Source organism: Scylla paramamosain, chromosome 26, assembly GCF_035594125.1.
Source record: "Scylla paramamosain isolate STU-SP2022 chromosome 26, ASM3559412v1, whole genome shotgun sequence".
NCBI lineage: Eukaryota > Metazoa > Arthropoda > Malacostraca > Decapoda > Portunidae > Scylla > Scylla paramamosain.
This window is the reverse complement of record NC_087176.1, coordinates 19,094,151-19,109,583: the sequence shown is the minus strand read 5'-3', so window position 1 is coordinate 19,109,583 and position 15,433 is coordinate 19,094,151. Positions and strand designations below refer to the sequence as shown.

At 39.7% G+C, this 15,433-nt stretch overlaps 1 protein-coding gene across 3 annotated transcripts in view; it reads right to left on the bottom strand.

The window, feature by feature from the left end:
- Nucleotides 1-15,433, bottom strand: part of LOC135113783 (uncharacterized) — a 112,878-nt gene that overhangs the window by 17,203 nt on the left and 80,242 nt on the right. The window contains exon 1 of one of the 3 annotated variants that reach the window (XM_064029366.1): nucleotides 466-836. The exons of the other annotated variants lie outside the window; for them this stretch is intronic. The gene's annotated coding sequence lies outside the window, so the exon portion shown is untranslated. Of the gene's footprint in view, nucleotides 1-465; nucleotides 837-15,433 lie in introns of those variants that run through there. 3 annotated transcript variants of the gene reach the window in all.

Here is a 15,433-nt window from a genome sequence, read left to right as displayed (position 1 = left end):
GCAGCTAGGTAGGATAAACAAACTCTGAATAGAAAAATACACACGGGGTGACCTGACTATCCCGTGTCTAGTCTACCAGGCTGACCGGCGCCATCTGGCACCCAAAGTATCAACTTGTAAGATACTTCCTTAAAGTTAAATGTGTATGTATATTAGTGTGCAAGTACGAAGTATGTGGACTTTCAGCTATAAGGCTGCAAGATTAATAAACCGGATATTATTATTATCAATTATAATTATCATTATTATTTATAATTATTACTATTACACACACACACACTTCCGAACTCATGCCATGTTTCTCCCTATTTAAAAACCACAAGAACATAAGGAAAGCTGCAAGAAGCTAGTAGACCTATACGTGACACCCTCTGCAAGACAAAAAAGAAAAAAAAAACATACCATCTACAGCCAGTTTGTAGCCACTTATTCTTATCAACTATACAACGGATTTCAAATACTTACTCTCAATGCTGACGATACAAAATTTGTGTCAAAAGTCCTTCACAGGCACCAGCGCGCCCTGCATCACTCCGCCTCACGCACCACCCCAGCAAAGACTGGCCAGGGTCACCACTCACCACTGCCACGCACCATTTCTCATCCTCGCTGGTCTGTTGCTCGTACATACCACCAATATATTATTTTCTTCGATCAACAACTTAAATTTCTATGATTTAGGAGCATCTTCTTGTAGCTATCTCATCATATGATTACTTAGTGCAGCGCAAGGTGGCTTTAGTACCAGGTGGATATCACATAAACCATCTTTATCTAGTTGGTGAAGCTTATCGTGATGGCAAACCTTACTGAATGCGCACATGCCTCGTCAGACTTAGTAATCTAGTTTAGTCACTGCTATCCGTTTTCAACATAGACACATCCAGGCTTATAAACAACTGGTGCCCATAGTCTACTGTTGCAGAACAGAGAATATCATAGTCAGGTCCTAATTTCTAGTTCATCTTGATCAACCAGGAGAGAAGGGAGGAAGGGATGAGGGTGGGTGGTCATTTCAGGGTTAACAAAGCGTCAGTAGCTCCAACTAGCTCGTTGTGCGGTCTCGAATCCTCAAAAATGTTCGCTTCATATCTTGTTTCCTTCGTACAACTTTTCATTATTTTAAGGCAAGAATTTAAATATGTTAAAACTATTGGTGTATCTGCAAATTATACACAGGCATCTGTAAAACAAAGGTGAAATTATCATTATCGTACGTTACTGTAACGAGACAGATATGAAGCACTTAACATAAAAGGAAACGGTTCTCGTGTGTGTGTGTGTGTGTGTGTGTGTGTGTGTGTGAGAGAGAGAGGGAGAGAGAGAGAGAGAGAGAGAGAGAGAGAGAGAGAGAGAGTGGATTATCCGCCCTCGTTGCATGTTAGCAATGAAATACTCATTTGTAACATGTCATATATACTTCATATTTGTCAAGATATTGTAACATTGTAAACAGTAAAGGTTTAGCAGAAAATGAATTGATCCGATATTAAAATTGTGGCATGAATTTAACTGACTCTTACAATATTCCCTCCACTCTCCAGTGTCCACACACACACATACACACACACACACACAAAGTTGAGGATTACAGACTTAATTTACTTCAAAACAACATACTCACCAATACTGATCTAAAATCCAAGCAAACTAAAATATCCCGGACAGAGCCTCTTCACAAGGGAATGTAAAAAAAAATAAAAAAAATCTGAAGAGAGAGGCTGCCGAAGGTTTAGTGAGGCGGTACAAAAGATCTGAGACGCTCTCCAAACACTCCAATTAGAGGCGATGGAAGGGCGATCAGTGTTGGTGGCAAGTGTGATGCCGGGGAACAAGTATATCCTTAAATAACACGGTCGGAATATCACACGCACGAAAGAAGATTTTTATCAAAAGTTTTAATTTGTTCCATTATTTCCAAAAGATCTCCAGTTTCAGTTTTCTCTATTATTTCGGAAATCAATCTGTACATTATAAGTTTCAAATGTGAGCCACAAAATTAATTTACCCGTCGTGCACTGAATAAGATGGAGGCAAATATTGCGATGCCGCGACACACAACCCTTTCAATTTTACCTTTTTGACAGCCGAATGTGTCGCTTTTTTTTTTCTTTGCATTTGCTGGTCTTCTTCAAACACACATATAAAATACTAACAACAACAGCAACAACAATAACACTGTTACTGTTACTGCACACTTTTCTATCCACAATATAATGAAAAAAAAAAAAAACATTGGAAGGGCAGCATTTCGATTACAACGTGAAGGAAACTCCATCAGCCGCCACAGCACCTCACGCATAAGTAACCCTTGCCGTGAAGACCAGCGGGCCATAACACAATTAGCTCACTAATGACTCTCACTAGACAATGACAAATGATCTGAGAGTATTAACAGTTCTCTTCATTTAATTAATTGATGAGAATGATCCAGACAGCTGCCTAGATCTTCGACCAAGTGGACACTGCCCTAACGTTATTCTTTACTCGCCTAAGAATCAGCGTCTCATTTTTTACTTATACTCGTGTATTCCTTATTATTATATTCTGGCTAGGAAAAATGTACAATGTAGGAAATAAAGCAGAGAGTTATCTTTTTGGGTCTTTCTTTTTATCTTTTTTTATGTAGGAGGGGCACCGGCCAAGGGTAACACATCTGCAATATATATGAAAGGCCCACCAAGGTGCCGGTCCACGAACAGAGTCGAAAGCGGTAGTCAAAAATTACAGGATAAGTGTCTTGAAACCTCCCTCTTGAAAGAGTTCAAGTCATAGGAAGGTGGAAATATAAAGGCAGGCAGGGAGTTCCTGAGTTTACCAGAGAAAGGGATGAATGATTGAGAATACTGGTTAACTCTTGCGTTAGAGAGGTGGACAGAATAGGGGTGAGAGAAAGAAGAAAGTTCATGTGCAGCGAGGCCGTGGGAGGAGGGGAGGCATGCAGTTAGCAAGATCAGAAGAGCAGTTGGCATGAAAATAGCGGTAGAAGACAGCTAGAGATGCAACAATGCGGCGGTGAGAGAGAGGCTGAAGACAGTCAGTTAGAGGAGAGGAATTGCTAAGATGAAAAACTTTTGACTCCACCCTGTCTAAAATAGTGGTATGAGAGGAACCCCCCAATATATGTAAAGCATATTTCATACATGAACGGATAAGGCCTCTGTATAGAGTTAGCAGCTGGGGAGATGAGAAGAACTGGCGGGGATATCTCAGAACACCTAACTTCATAGAAGCTCTTTTAGCTAGAGATGAGATGTGAAGTTTCCAGTTCAGATTATAAGTAAAGGACAGACCGAGGATGTTCAGTGTAGAAGAGGGGAACAGTTGAGCGTCATTGAAGAAGAGGGGATAGTTGTCTGGAAGGTTGTGTCTAGTTGGTAGATGGAGGAATTGAGTTTTTTGAGGCATTGAACAATACTAAGTTTGCTCTGCCTCAATCAGAAATATTAGATATATCTGAAGTCAGGCTTTCAGTGGCTTCCCTGCAAGAATTACTTACTTTTTGAAGTAGTAGTAGTAGCAGTAGTAGTAGTAGTAGCAGTAGTAGTAGTATTAGCAGAAGCAGCAGCAGCAGCAGCTGCTGCGACAGCATTAGTAGTAGTAGTAGTAATAGAAGTACTACTATTACTACTACTACTACTACTACTACTATACTAGTAGTAGTAGTAGTAGTAGTAGTAGTAGTAGTAGTAGTAGCAGTAGTAGTAGCAGCAGCAGCAGCAGCAGCAGCAGCAGCAGCAGCAGCAGCAGCAGCAGCAGCAGCAGGAGCAGCAGCAGCAGTAGTAGTAGTAGTAGTAGTAGTAGTAGTAGTAGTAGTAGTAGAAGTAGTAGTAGTAGTACATAAGAACACACGAACATAAAGAACAAGGGAAGCTGCAAGAAGCCAACAAGCCAGCACGTAACAGTCACCCTATGAAACATACATACAGTATCTACTTATTTTCGTGTATCATCACTATCCATACATTCCTATAATTTTCTGAAGCTTAGTACCAACAGTTTGATTAATGAACCCATTCCATTCATCTACCACTCTATTTCAGAACTATTTCCTTCCTCTCGTTTTCTTAAACCTAACTTATTTTCAAGTTTGAATCCGTTATTTCTTGTTCGTAGTAGTAGTAGTAGTAGTAGTAGTAGTAGTAGTAGTAGTAGTAGTAGTAGAAGTAGTAGTAACAGTAGCTACGGTAATAACACTCATGAAAATTATAACTACTAATATGAATGATAATGACATTAAACACTCACGTGTAATGTGCTGCACTGAAATATATTTTTAGTTAAGTGCAGCTTTGCATGCATGGACTGTGGAGGGTTTTAATGACTATAATGACAAATATGCGTATCGGGTGACATTATATACGAATATTGAACGTGCTTTGTTATCAGGAATAATGATATTATGGAAAACCTTACACAGATCGCATTGGCTCATTATAGACTCTGTAAACTGAATAGATGAATGAATAAATAATAAATAAATAAATAACATAGATAAATAAATAAATAAACAGATGAATGAATAAACTAGGAATGTGACAGACCATAAGAATTTATTTATTCATTTATTTAGTTTCCACAAGAGAGGCTCAACTCAACTTTCCTTTGTTGCTTTTCATGTGTGTACAAGAAAGGCAATTTTCCCTCATTAGCCGCGAGGTTCATGGTACAAATACTGCTTTGTTTGGTAATCATTAAGCATATTGTTACAAACTCTTCATTATCATCGTCACCATCTTTAAATAACAGCTTATGAGAAAAACAACAAACAAAAGACAACGTTATAATGGAATGTGGAGAAAAATAATAAGCAGACATTTCTGAAATTAATTTAGCCATCCCTATTGAAACCATTTTCTACTTAGTTTTGTTAATGAACGACAATGACTCTTAGTTTTTTTACTTTTTTTTTTTTTCTATTAACTAACCTCTCACACACGCGGAAACATAATCTCGTACTACATCTCACATATTAATATCAAACCATGAAAAAAATCTAGAGGTATACGCCACATTCTCACAAGAAGGAGCAAGCACCCACCAGCCACACGAGCCACGCCACAATGCACGGGCGCCTTGAGACAAACCCCCCCCCCCCATCAAGGGGCGGGCAGGCGCTCACAGGCGGCAAATTCCGTTTTCTGTGACGCGGAATACCCTGAGTATGCAGCAATTTTTAGCCTCCAGTGTCCAGGAAATTGACCTTTACACACACTGTTGCTCCCTCGTCGCCATGAAAACTCTCGCAAATGGGTTATATCTTCCACTTGTGGTGATGTCAGTCCCGGGCGGGTGTGAGGGTGAAGAAGGGCCAGCGAGCAGCAACGGTGGAGAGAAATGGTGAGAACACAAAAAGCCTCTGCAGGGAGCCGGGACTGGCCGCCTTGACATGTTGTGGCTGATTTGAGAGAATGGCACCGCGGGAGGGGACTTGGCCACGCTGAGGGGACGCGAGACACTGGGCTGCAAAGGTTAAGGATTTTGAAGCTACAAAGATTTCCCTTAAATTGTGCCACTTTTTCGCAGCACACAGTGGCGGTGTCACTGGCTGGATTAAAGTGTCAGGAAAAGGTAGCAGGGAGGGTGGATATCCTAGCATCTAAAGGGAGGTGGAGACGAAGAAGAGGGAGTGTGTGCTCTGAGAGCAGGTGAAAGATAAAGTGAAACGTACCGTGATGCTTGTGCTTTGTGGATGACGAAAAGAGAGACGAAAAGAAAACGATCACAGGACGAAACTAAGGAAAGGAAAGGGGTAAAGGAAGAGAACGTGCCTCAATAATTCATGAAAATGTGGAGGGGAGACCTGACGAGGTTTTGTGTGTGTGTGTGTGTGTGTGTGTGTGTGTGTGTGTGTGTGTGTGTGTGTGTGTGTGTGTGTGTGTGTGTGTGTGTGTGTGTGTGTGTGTGTTTCGTAAAGACGCAGCAGCATGGAGATGATGCCCCTTCGACCTTGTGTCCTAGTTCGTGATGAGAGAGAGAGAGAGAGAGAGAGAGAGAGAGAGAGAGAGAGAGAGAGAGAGAGAGAGAGAGAGAGAGAGAGAGTCTCCTTCAGCACCATACGACAGACTTTCTGGAAACCTAAACGGAAAAAAAAAAAAAGAGGCTGTGGGCTCAAGGAGTTGATTGGACTGGCTGGAACAAAAATGAATTAGCGAGTGATTTATGGCGGGGACCAAGGTGGCCGCTCCCTCAAGAGTAGTGTGCAGAGGTTGGGGGGGGAGTGAGGTGGCTACAGGATACAGAATCCGGTAAGCCACTGTAAGGAAATGATGCAGTGTGTGGGTGATGGGGAGAGTGAAGGGAGATGATAACTGTCTGTAAGCCATCTATTCTTCATCATGTTATCTATCACTCATTCAATCCATCATATCCTATTTGTCAATAAAGTCAATTAGCCTATCTATCTATCTATCTATCTAACCGCCTGCCTGTCTGTCTCTAAAGGTGTGTGTCTCAAGGAGTTCTCGTCCTCCTCCTCTTCTCTTCATCGCGGCAAACTGTCAGGAGACAGGGAAGCGTTTCAGTGCCTCAAATTATTTATTTCATGATAGAATTCCTTATAATATACACATATTATTGAATTTTATCACATTAGCAGCAAGTGTGCCCTTCTGAGAAATAAATCAACAATAATCATAATCATTACGTCACTGCTCTGTACAGACTTACTAAATTATAAAGACTTGCGGTGTAAAAACAATGAAAAGACTATCCAGCTTCCTCAGACGCTGCATGAATGCTGCAGATGAAACACAACTTTCCACTGAATCTGCTTTGCAAGTCTTGTTAACGAATACTGAAATTGCTTCTGCACGTGTAATGAAACAAGAGGAAGACTGAGAAAGGTAAATGGGAAAGAGGAGAAATAATAGTCAAGTGAATTATGGAGGAGAATGAAAAGTAGGAAGAGGAGAAGGAGAGCCTATGAAACGTACAAAATAGCTCGTGTCTGTAAAATATGGTTACCAACAACCAGCTGGTCTGTTGAGCCTATTACATGGCCTATATACTGCTCACAATTAATGGCTACATATCAAACACATTACCCATCATGCAGACACCAGACTCCGCGCTACTGTGTGAAGACACCCGCGTTCGAAAAAATATATGATAAGGAACTTAACTATATGTGTATTCCTTGTTCCCCAAAATACGAAGAGCAAAGCAGAGGTAACGTTTGCGATCAATTTGTTAGGAAGAGTGAGATCTGACAAAGCAAAGAAGTGTGCCAAGAACGGACGTAAACTATAAGAAATGATTATTAGCAGTGGAAGAGAAAACAGGCTCCTCCCATGCGTCACCATAACGAGGCACTTCAGGGCACCGCCATTATCCTTCCAGTCCCATAATGTGGTTGTGGCAGCGGCCAGTCTGACGCCATTACTGGCGTGCTGTACACCCACACTTTTTGTGACACCTGTAATTGTTTCCTTGTGATATTTGTTAGGCCATTCTGAAATAGCGTCTTACGGAGCATATTGAAGTTTTTATCAGGAATAATTTTTACCACTCTTTTTCCGAACAACTGTAGCCAAATATCACTGGTTTCCGTTAATGAGTCTATATTGCATGTGCCGATTATCACACGTGAATTCGGTCAGCATGGTGATGATGGAGAGGCGTTTCTGGTGGCAGCTCCTTCCACTGAACACCAGTAGCCATATAACCGAAAATGAATGCTTGACGAGGGCACATGCACTGCGAGTGATGTGCAAAAATTCAAGTCTGCTTCGAACAAAATCTTGAAGAGTCTAGTCAATTAAACTCTGGTTGCTTTTGCAGCTATACCTGTGATAAATTATGTAACTATACCTGTGATTTTATACCATCAAGTTTTAAGTAGTTATACTACATTTACTCGTGTTGTCTGACATATATTAAATAAGTCAGAATTGTTGATTTTTTTGTTGAATTTTTTTTGTGAGTTTTAATAATTCTCAGTTCGTTGAGGCGTTCTTTATAATTGTTTAACCTATTTTCTCCTCCTGCTCTGATTTCATCCTACTATTGTGCTAATTGCTTTTCCTTTCTTCTTTCTACGGTCAAGGTGGGTGGGGGTTGTCATCTGGCAACTTATAGCGCTTGCGCTCGTCCCACTCTGCCTTCTCCGTTATGTTTAATAATAATAATAATAATAATAAGTGCATTGCCACAAGGCGTATTTTTATATCATGGCTGATCATAAGTTACTCACTCGCTTAGAACACTGGATTTGGAATACCACAACTTTCCTTGTACCTAACCAGTGAGTAGCTTCTGAATGCCCGGCCACGGAAACATTACTGACTACAACGTGCACGAGATGGTAATTAATCTGGTGGTGCTTGCTAACTAATGAATTTTCAACAGTCTTACTTTGGCGGCAGTTACATACAGAGCAACTCAACTCAAGTCAAGGTCGCCAGAAGCATGATTCGACGTAACGATTTTCCAGAACAACTACCTGAAATACAGACGCAATTAAACCTGACTTTTGCCGCGGCGGAAGTTACATGAGGCAGCAGCAGCAGCAGGAAGAGGAGGATAAACGGGCGGGACGCAGACTCAGAGTTTGTTGGACGGAATGAGGGAGAGGCGGCGATGGTAACTTGAAAGGGAAGGATGCACGGAGCGGAGGGACAAGGGAGAGTATTTAGGAGGAAGAAAATGGGGCAAAAAGTTTAAAAGTGAAGAGAAAAAACGAAAAATAAAGAAAAGAAAAAAAGCTGCACTTGGAAAAGGGGACGCGTGGTTAGACTAGCTGGGATGGTGAGACGCTGGGGAGAGGGAGGGAATGGGGGGAGAGGCGTGCAGCCAATGGTCCGAGAAGGGAAAGCGTTGAAACCTCACAAAACAGGAGGAATAAAGAAGAGTCATGATGGAGGCACTGAAGCTCATGCGTGGCGCACCTCAAACAGAAATGCAACGTATTCATTACTCGATATTTTGTTTGTCTCTTCCTCCTCTCTAATGAGTGGACTGACCTTTCCCTTTCTATTACAATGGAAAACTAATAGAAAAGGATAAAAACGGGAATTCAGAAGTAGTCGTGCCATTGTTGGGATTAGTAGCGACTTGCTTTTTCATCCACCAGGTGTTAAGTTCCTTCCTAGACTGTTTCCTAGACTGACGGATTACTCTGCTCCCTTTATCAGGAGAGAGTTTTTACAATTCTGTTTTCTCTCTTTGTTTTTTTTTTTTCCTCCTCCCGTTTGTTTCGCTCATGCATTTCTCTCTATTTCCCTCCGGTCTGTTTTTGCATTCTCTTTTTCTCCATTCTTCCTCTTTCTCTTTTTTTTCCCCCCTGTCTTTTGTCCATCTGGTATTCTTTATAATTTTCTCATTTTTTTCGTGTTTCCATTTCAATACTCTTACTTTTCTACTTTTACCTTTTAGTTTTCACTTTTATTTCTCAGTTTTTTCCTCGTATGTGAGTTTTAAACTTTGAGTCTTCCTATTTCTTTCACATTTTTTTTTTTTTTTTTAGAGATATAACACATTAAATTTGTTGATCTTTGCTCCATATTGCTACCGGTAAGCAGTCGTTGATCAGAACGGTCCAAATTATGATATTCCGGGAGATGGTTATTTGTGATCAACCCAGCAGGCCATTGCCAAAGTTACATCGCCTCCTGTTGAATTAATCACTTTTGATCGTCACACACAATCAATATGTAATACTGACGCTCTTTAATTTACAAAAATATCAAAGACAACAGGGAATCAATGTATCTTTCCTTTGCAAAGGATTTCTCTGAAAAATAACACACACACACACACACACACACACATCATAATATATATATATATATATATATATATATATATATATATATATATATATATATATATATATATATATATATATATATATATATATATATATATATAATGAATAAATAAATAGGTAAAATAAAAATAGAAATAATGCTGGCATTAAGAGATTTGAAACACTCGACTATTTTGAGGTATGTTTAGAAAGTCTACGCGAAAGTTGCACTAGACATTGTCTTGGCACAACGAGAAGAAGCTACAGGACTCATAGGTTATAGTTTTTTTTTTCTTTGAATATACATTTGGTAGAAGAATCAATTGACAAGGCTGCCACATCACAGTGAAGGATTAGCCTCATGTTTGGTGTGATCTGTGGGTTATTTTGGTGAGCGGTGAGTAGGTAGATAAAAGGCGGATATGGTGATGACTAGTTAATAGAAGGGGTGGTGATGACTAGTGGTGGTGACTAAGAAGATAACAATGGTGATGATGATGACGATGATGATGGTAATGATGATGACAATGGTGATGATATTGATGATGACATTGATGACAATGATGGAGGAGGAAACACATCAGTTTTTAAAGAGGTAAGCGGTAGGAAGAGGAGGAGGAGGAGGAGGACGAGGAGCAGAAACATCATGATGATAATGATGAAGATAGTGTTCATCATGGAACAGACATAATGTGAAAAAAAAGAAAAGAAAAAAAAAAAAAAAAAAAATATATATATATATATATATATATATATATATATATATATATATATATATATATATATATATATATATATATATATATATATATATATATATATATATATATATACAAGTATATGTAAGGTAGACAGGAAACAGGGAAGCAAGATGATGATGATGGAAAAGAAAATTGGCAGAATTATAAGAAATACGTAGGAAGAGGAAGAAGAGGAAGAGGAGGAAAAGGAAGGAAAGGAGGAGGAGGAAGAGAAGGAGGAGGAGGAGGAGGAGGAGGAGGAGGATTTGGAAGAGGAGGAGGAGCACGTGTTCCTGTCGCTATGTAAAACACGTGTTGCTGAGCAAACACAAAGCTCACACACCTTTTTAGAGAAACCTTTTCTGTGAACAACAACCATTTATACATATAATGTTTGCTTTGTCCTCTCTCTCTCTCTCTCTCTCTCTCTCTCTCTCTCTCTCTCTCTCTCTCTCTCTCTCTCTCTCTCTCTCTCTCTCTCTCTCTCTCTCTCTCTCTCTCTGTGTGTGTGTGTGTGTGTGTGTGTGTGTGTGTGTGTGTGTGTGTGTGTGTGTGTGTGTGTGTGTCAGTTGCCTCAGACGCCAATGTTTCAGTGAGGAAAAGAAGATGAGGTTTAGTAGAAGAGAGGTGATGTTCTACAAATTGAAAATTAAATCTGAGACCACAAATGATGCAGAAATTAATGAAGAAAAGTTGAGAGGGGTGTCAAGACACTTAGGGTCGATACAAGAAGAGCAGTCCGACCTGGGGACATCTGTGGTCCCCTCCCCGGGTGGAGACTCCGAGGTATTATTATGATGGCCATCACAATGACAACTGACAGGAAACGCTAAAGTGGTCGGCAAGACGTAAGGGAGAAGTGAGTCACTGTCACTAATTTTCAGTAGGAATTGACTATGAAAACTGTTGTAGACAATCCCTATAAAAGCAATACTGAGACTGACTACGAAAGGTTAACCCTCGACATTACCGTTATGCTGAGAGCATAACAAAAGTGATAGTGTCTGGCATGGAGGCGTACATTCCTCTTTTTCTCAACCTAAACCTTCCAAACCTTGCAAGACTTTTCTCGTGCTATACATGATGGAGAGGTAGCCCACTAAAGGTACTTGATCCCTCAATCACCAGAATCTCTGCGCTTCATATTTCTGCCAGGGACCATGCCAAGTCTTCGCTCAAACCTTTACTAAAAACTCTACCTTGGACGATTCAGGGTTTGTTCCTCCCTTTCCTCCACCCTCTGACTACTTCATGCTACCTATTAAAAGTCTTCACAATGATGTTTTCCATGCCCTGGCTAACCTCGGAAGGCTTATGGACCTGATGGGATCCCTCCTATTGTTCTCAGAAACTGTACCTCCGTGCTTGCACCTTGAATAGTCAAACTCTTTCAACTCTGTCTGTCAACATCTACCTTTCCTTCTTGCTGGAAGTTTGCCTACATTCAGCCTGTTCCCAAAAAAGGATGACCGTTCTAATCCCTCAAACTACCGCCCTGTTGCTTTAATTTCCTGCCTTTCTAAACTTTTTAATTTATCCTCAACAGGAAGATTCTTAAACATCTATCACTTTACAACCTTCTGTCTGGTCGTCAGTATGGGTTCTGTCAAGGCCGCTCTACTGGTGATCTTCTGTCTTTCCTTACTGAGTCTTGGTCATCCTCGTTTAGAGATTTTTGTGAAACGTTTGCTGTTGCCTTAGACATATCAAAAGCTTTTGAAAGAATATGGCACAAAGCTTTCATTTCCAAACTATCCTCCTACGGCTTCTATCCTTCTCTCTGTAACTTCATCTCAAGTTTCCTTTCTGACCGTTCTATTGCTGCTGTGGTAGACGGTCACTGTTTTTTTCCTAAATCTATTAACAGTGGTGCTCCTCAGGGTTCTGTCCTGTCACCCACTCTCTTCCTATTATTCATCAATTATCTTCTAAACCAAACTTCTTGTCCTATCCACTCCTACGCTGATGATACCACCCTGCACTTTTCCACGTCTTCTCATAGACATCCAACCCTTCAGTTCATGAAGCGAAACCACAGAACGCCTGACTTCTGATCTCTCTAAAATTTCTAATTAGGGCAGAGCACACTTAGTATTGTTCAGTGCATCAAAAACTCAATACCTCCATCTATCAACTCGACACAAGCTTTCAGACAACTATCCCCTCTTCTGCAGCGACACTCAACCGTCCCCCTCTTCTACACTGAACATTCTTGGTTTGTCCTTTACTTGAAACTTCACATCTCATCTCTAGGTAAAACAGCTTCTATGAAATTAGGCGTTCTGGGTCTTCTCCGCCAGTTTTTTTTTTTTTTTTTCTCACCCCCTACCCCAAAGCTGCTGTGTACAGGGGCCTTATCCGTCCATGTAAAGGCTATGCTTCACATTTATTGGGGGGTTCCACTCATACCGCTCTTTTAGACAGAGTGGAATCAAAAGCCTTTCGTCTTATCAACTCCTCTTCTCTAACTGACTGTCTTCAGCCTCTTTTTCATCGCCGCAATGTTGCATCTCTTGTTATCTTCTACCGCTATTTTCATGCCAACTGCTCTTCTGATCTTGCTAACTGCATGTCTCCCCTCCTCCCTCGGCCTCACTGCACAAGACTTTCTTCTTTCTCTCACTCCTATTCTGTCCACCTCTCAAATGCAAGAGTTAACCAGTATTCTCAATCATTCATCCCTTTCTCTGGTAAACTCTGGAACTCCCTGCCTGCTTCTGTATTCCACCTATGTTGCGAGGTTGTAAGTAGAAATTATTCATCAAATCTATAATCAGTAAGGCATAGTAAATAGGAAATGAGACTTCAGAGTAACCAGAAAGGAAAACTGTAAGTCACAAAATTCATAGTATGTTATATTCTTTGATAATTGCGGGTGTACGTAGCAGCCATGGCCTTGAGACGTAAGGTGTTGCCAGATGTACATCCAACCTTTTACCTAAACGTACAGTTCTCGTTTATTTATAGGTATTTATAATGTAAAGACGTACTTATTTATTGTACATACGGTAAGGTTGTGAAAGTATATGTAGAGGTGAGATTAAAAGCTTTGAAAAATATAAAAGTAAAATTCCGCTTCCCAAGTCTGATATCGTGGGCTCTGAGGAGGGAAACAATCCTGGAATCAAAATCGCTTGGTAGCCACACTTGCATTCATACCATGGGAATAATATATATATATATATATATATATATATATATATATATATATATATATATATATATATATATATATATATGAATCGACTTGTTATTTTCCTTTTTCTGTCATTTTACGGGGTAAATAAAAAGCTTAGGAAAAAGAAATGCAGCCTGACAAGACCACTATCTCTGACAAAGCGCAACACTGTACTGGTTAAAAGTTTTTTCCTTTGGAATGTTATTACAAGTTTTCTTTTCTGTGATGCCTGTCAGCACTACGTATATTTTACTTTGTTTATGCACATCTTAACACTGTTCCTCGAATACACCTTGCTGTGGCTCTTATGGTCTCTGATGCTGGATGTGAGGCTTAAAATTTCGTTACTTTATGGTGCAAACGTTTCTTATGAAGATTTAACGATAGGAGTTCGTTAAAACATTTTCCAGAAGTATTTCTCAAATTTCTTTGCTAAGTTTAAATGGCATACGCATGCATAACATTAGCTTCTCTGAAGGACGACCAGAAATACTCATCCTATTTTCCCAGAATTCCAAGAGGTATCTCTTGAATTCTTTGCTCTGTGGACGTGCTCTCCCTTCCTACCGTGTCGTGAAATGAAAACAAACAGAGGCACAAAGCATTACTTTTCCCAGGTGGTCTGTTGATGCAGTTATGAATAAAGAAGCATAAAATTTAAGTTAAGAGCATGACATAATCCACTTCTCAACTCTCTTTCAAAACAAATACCACCTGGTAAAGTAGAGCAGGAAATCGACTGCCTGCAAAGTATGGGTGACACACTGAAGGCACGGCTGCACTAACTCACTTTGCCAGAAACAATGAACGCAGAGCAACATAACGTAGGTCAGGTGAGGGCACAACTGCTGAGCAAGGTCAAGGCCACGCTTCTTAAATTTTCCTGGTCAGGTTCTGGTCAACGGACTTGGCAGCGTCCCGACTCATGGTCCGCCTGACGCTCGCCTGCAATCCGGTGACACACGGCGTCCAGGGAACCATTTGTCACTCCCACAGTCGGCTCAGGTCGGGTTGATGCTGCAATGGAGAACCCCCTTAGGTTTGCGGCACTGCACCGTAAGCCTCCAGCCAACAGCCGTGCAGGGAAGCACATTCATAGCCGCACCTCCCCACCTGCCGCCTTAATGAATATGGCATTACTAACGTCTGGACTGTTACGGCCAGCAATGATCGCAGCCTGACATGCAAGACCCTCATTCTCAACACTCTCCTCCTGCCAGTTACTGATTAACTTATTTGTGAGTTTCTCGCTTTGTTCTGTCATTCAACAACTACAAGGCTACCAACAAAACATTAATGAAATCCTCAGATATTGCAAAATCATTTCATCTTTAGATTTTTCTCTGCATGTTGAATATTTACGTTACGAAATGAACACATTGTACATTTCATTTCAAGATATTTTCTTGTCACTATAATACTGAATAAAAAAAAAAAAAAAAAAATATACATATATATATATATATATATATATATATATATATATATATATATATATATATATATATATATATATATATATATATATATATATATATATATATATATATATATATATATATATATATATATATATATATATATATATATATATATATATATATATATATATATATATATATATATATTTTTTTTTTTTTTTTTTTTTCTGGGTAACGAGAAACAACACGTTCATAAGGATTTACGTAAATTACAACTGTATATATATATATATATATATATATATATATATATATATATATATATATATATATATATATATATATA